Source organism: Penaeus monodon, chromosome 26, assembly GCF_015228065.2.
Source record: "Penaeus monodon isolate SGIC_2016 chromosome 26, NSTDA_Pmon_1, whole genome shotgun sequence".
Taxonomy (NCBI): domain Eukaryota; kingdom Metazoa; phylum Arthropoda; class Malacostraca; order Decapoda; family Penaeidae; genus Penaeus; species Penaeus monodon.
The window spans coordinates 33,175,485-33,180,484 of NC_051411.1; positions in this window are offsets into that span (position 1 = coordinate 33,175,485).

The following is a 5,000-nucleotide window of genomic DNA, read 5'->3' on the forward strand; positions in this document are numbered from 1 at the left end:
TTCCCTCTGCACTTCACAAACCATGCAGAAGCACAGGCTATGAACATGCATCTTGATAACAACAGGTACCGAAGTCATCTGCCAGAATGCGCTAGGTACACTGTGCATGGCAGATCCAAACCTGAACATGAAGAGGGTGTTGCATGCATTGCGGCGAGCCGAACGCCACTGATACACTACTTGGAGAATTGCGTGCACACGCAATTCCTAAGACAAACCCCACAGAACACAGCCGTCGTGCTGGTAAAGAGATTATGCGAGATGCTTACACCACGGCTACAGGAGCGCCTGCTGGCAATCCCACCGCCACGGTAAGCACCGAGTGTCAGACCAACAAATGAGACAGCCATAAAAAGCTGACACAGGCCGGGCCATAAGTGAAAGGCCCGGGCGAAGCCAGAACTTCGCAAATCTCAAGCAACTGTATGTAGTGAGTCTGCGTGTTATTAGCCTCTCTAGCAGTTTCCCGGGAACTTCCAGCAATGAGATGGGGCGGTAGTTTTCCACCTCATGTGCTGACTTCCCTGCTTTTGGTATGAGGGTGATGGTGGCTTGTTTGAATCTATCAGGGAAATATCCTGTAGCCAATGATGCATTGAAGATGTGGCGTAGCCTGCGGATCATTGTGGGTGGCAGATGTTCGATGATTGTTTTGTTTATGTTGCTTGCTCCTGGTGTTGTGTTTTTGGTGTTTTTGATAGTGTTAACAATTTCTTCTGTAGTGATGGGTGTGGAGAGGGGACTGTCCTCTGTGAGATTGTTTAGAGTGATGATGTTTTCTGGAGAGTTAGGTTTCTGTGTTGCTGTAAAAAGTGTGTGACCTCGGTCTCTGTGGTGTGGTCAAACCGGGCATTCTCGGTGGGGGAGATCTGGAAATTCCGTTGCCAGAATTCCCTGTGGAGAAGCTCCATCTCCTCCACCGAGTCAACCTTTTGTCTGTGTGTGTTGTATATGTATGTGGCTGTCTGTCTGTTTGACCCCATGAGTTTCTTGAAGGAGCTCCAGAACTTCTTGGGGTCTCGTGTGTTCTGACATAGTTTTTGTGCAAGGGTTTCCCAGTGTTGTTTATTCATTACTTTAACCTCGTGTGTTAGTTGTGTTTTGAGTTCTCTGTATCGTGTGCGTAGGTGTGCGTCCCAGCCCCGTGTTGTGTTAGCTGGTGTAGGTGCCTGTATTGTATTTTTAGCAATTTCAGACGATGTGTTTCTCGGTGGTGGGGAATGGTTTTGTGTGTTGTTCTGGGTATGTTGGCCAGTCTGGCCGTCTGTATGTCTGTGTACCACTGTTCAAGGTGGTTGTTTATCATGTGTGTGTGTTGGCCCTCGAGATCGATTATTGTGTGTTTTCAAGTGTTTGTTTAAATCCCTCCCAGTCTGCATGTTTGAAGGATTCTCGGGGTTGTGTTGGGATCATGATGGGATTTGTTGAAAGTGTTAGTATGACAGGGAGGTGATCACTGGAGGTGACGTCGTCTGTCGATATGTGGTAGTGTAGGTGTGCTCTGTGGTTGGCAAGTACTATGTCAGGAGTTGTTGCTGTGTTGTATGCAATGTATGTAGGTGTGTGTGGACCGAGGTGTGTGAGTCTTCCCTGTTGTATGTAGGAGGCCAGGCCTCTGCCTACTGCGTTTATGTGATTGTATCCCAAAAGTGTGTGGTTTGCGTTAAAGTCTCCCATGATGTATATTGGTTTGTTGTGCCTCAGGAGCTGCAGGATGTCAGGTTCTGGGATGTATGGTCTTCGTGGTGGGATGTAGAGTGTTGCCAGTATAATGGGTCCTTGTGGTGTGTTTACTTCGACTGCCAGGAGGTCAGAGGTGAAGTTATTAATGATTTTGTGAGAAATGTTATTTTTGATCGCAATTGCTACGCCATCGCTTCTTTCCTGTGATTTGTTGGAAGAGTAAATTGTGTATGGGTAGATTTTCAGTGGAGTAGTGTTATTGAGCCCATGGCTGTTTATAAGGATGATATGTGGGTCATGTTTTCTGTATGCATTAGAGAGTTCGTTTTTTCGTGTTGTCCAGTGTAATACATTGTGTTGGATGATTGTGAGGCGTGAATGTAGTGATGTGTTATTAATCATGTTTGCGTCCTGTGTACTTGTCTGGGACAACGAGGTGTCCATTTCGTATTTTTGTGATGTCTTGGTGTTTTTCGATCATCCTGTTTGTTACCAGGATGTTTCCCTGTGTAAGGTGTTCGTGGAGTTTGCCAGCTATGACCATATTGTATCTCTCTTCGTTAGAGAAGAGCCATTTAATCCTGCCTTTCTGGATTTCTTGACCAATTTCATATCGGCTTGAGTATTCATATTTCTCGGGGTTTCTGGCAAATAGTCTTATTCCATAGAATTTGGGGTCCTTCACCGTTCCATCCATCAGCCTCTCCTGGCCATCATCTCCCATAAAGGAGATGTCGTTCTCATCTGGTTCATATGGATCAGCCGAGACTGGGGTTGCCAGTTCTGCTGGGGGGGTCTCTTTTGGGAGATCTTTCAATGGTGGTGGTAGAGCATACCTTTTGAGAGATGATGGCCCCTGAGGGGTAGGTTGCTGTTGCTTGGATCTGACGGAGGTGTCAGGGGCAGGGATAGCAGGGTTTGTAGGAGTGGATGGGGAGATCTGTTCAATCTGCCTGTCCAGAGCTTGGACATGGGAGGCTGTTTCAGATTGTTTGTTTTCTGTTGGAGGAGGGGGAGGGTGGACCACCTTGAGGATCCCCCATGAGTCAGCTTCCCCTAGGTCGAGCTCTGGAAGGTTGTTTCTCCTCAGTGCTTCCCTGGCGTGTTCCCTGAAGCCTCTTTCGGGGTTTATCAGGTTTTGAAGGTGTGCATGCAGCAACACTACCAAAATTTCCTTGGACAGGTTGTTAGGGAGGGCAAGGTGCACCGTGGGTTCTACTTTGGTCTTGTTTTTTTCGTTATTCTCTCTGATGTCCTGGCGGACCTGGTTGATCAGAGGTTTCCATGCATTAGTTGTTGCCTGCACTGTGGCTTGTGCTGTTTTTTGGGCAACTGCTTTCAGTGGTTTATTTTCTTTTTCTTTCTCCCTCTCCTTCTCTTTTTCTTGAGAGGTTTTGATGGCGTCTTTCCGGGTGGGACAGCTGTTGGCAAAGGTGCGGTGTGCCCCGCCACAGTTCAGGCATTTTTTGTGTGCGCTAGTGCATGTGCGGTATGTGTGCGTTCCGGATCCGCATTCGGAGCATCGGGTTTTCTTTTCCTCTTTACAGGAGGACTTAAGGTGGCCATAAGCATAGCAATTCATGCACTGTCTCACGGGAGTGAATCGTTCAAATTCGATCTGCCATGGTGCGACGTATAGCTTGAAGAGATAAATGCCCTCTTCCTTTATTTTATTTGCCGAGGCGTGGTCGGAAAATCTAACTTTCATCATGTAGATGGTTTTCATGATGTGGATGTTTTCCACTTTTGCGTAGGGGGCTGAACTCATGATTTCATTGGTGATGTCGTCGTGTTCCTCATTAACAACCTGTCTGTCTAGTTTTTTGAATACTAGCGTCAGTTTAGCTCGCATATCCAATGGAAGGATCGGTGTGAATCCCAACTTTGCCAGTTTGTTCATGGTGTCATGAGAGAAGAGTTTCTCTGCCTGTTTGTCATCGTCTATAAGTGCAACATACCCTTCATGGGTGGGGTAGTACCGAAGTACTCTGATTTCGGCCTCAAAGAGTGCCTGGGCGAGGGAGTTACGGCGGCTCGGGGACGGGCCGCCATTAACATTGATCTTTACTTTAGCCATGGTTCGGTTGCATGAGGTCGTCAGGGGTGAGATGGGTGAGCGTGATCGGTGAGGTGAAGGAGAGGAGGGGAAAATGATTTTAGAGGAGAGAAAGTTCGAAATTTAGAGGCGATAGTGGAAATTTGCAAGGTACCTGCGCTCGACCCCCCTCAGTATCAGCCTGGTTGCGTACTCCAGTGCACTGAGGGATCGGAGTTTTTGTGTTGGGCCTCTCCCTTACTGCCAATCCTTGCTACAAAGGGACAGCAGGTTAGAGGCGCGCCAACCAGACGAATACAAAAGTCTCGAGGGCTTATGTAGGTCCAGGTGGCCACAAGAAATTGAAGAAAATTAGGAGGAGGTAGAGGACACCTAAATGTCACCCCAGACTGCTGGGCCTCCCTATACAGGTTTCCCTGTGATAGAAAGAGCTGCGGGTCTGGGGAGAGGTGTAATGTTCCCTTGTCACCGTCAGTAGTCAACAAGAAGAAAAAACCGCTGAAGGCAGTGGCAAAGCAAATAATCTCTGAAGACAGAGGAAATTTGCAGATCATTTACGTTAGTGGAGAGGTCAGAATAGCAAAAAGATTCGCGGCGCGATTGAGGTCCCGGTACTCCAGGATGGCTCAATGACACTTTGAGGTTCTGTTTTGCTATTATGGTTACTCTCTTGGCATTGACTAGGTGCTCGTGGGCCGGTAACTCCGAAGTGATGAGACCTTACTTATATAGACCCTGTCCTCTGCCTTCTCCCTACTGCCGGCCACACTTCGCATAGACCATCTGATTCTTCGACCTGGCATGACCTACCTTCGCTTCCGTTCACCTGTCCTCAAATGTCCCATGTTCACCATGTTGCCAATTCTTTCTCTCTCATATATTTCCTCCTCTCCCCTTCCCCTTCAGACCTGAAGATGGAATCCAGGAGGATTTCGAAACTGTTGTCTTGTCTTTAATAAATCTAGTTTGTGCATTGTGGGTTTTTCTACCGTCGTGTCAACACGGTAGAGTGTTTTATCATTCATGCATATGTATATGTATATATATATATATATATATATATATATATATATATATATATATATATTTAGAGAGAGAGACCTATACATAAGTCTATTTCTGTTACCAATTGACCACGTGGCTGCAAGTCCAATTTAGAACCATCAACTCAGCGAGGGCGTAGATGACAATTATATCTGACCTTGCCTGAGCCAACAGTTCGTGCTTAGCGCCTGGTGTGGTAAGGTTGGCCTAGCCCTCC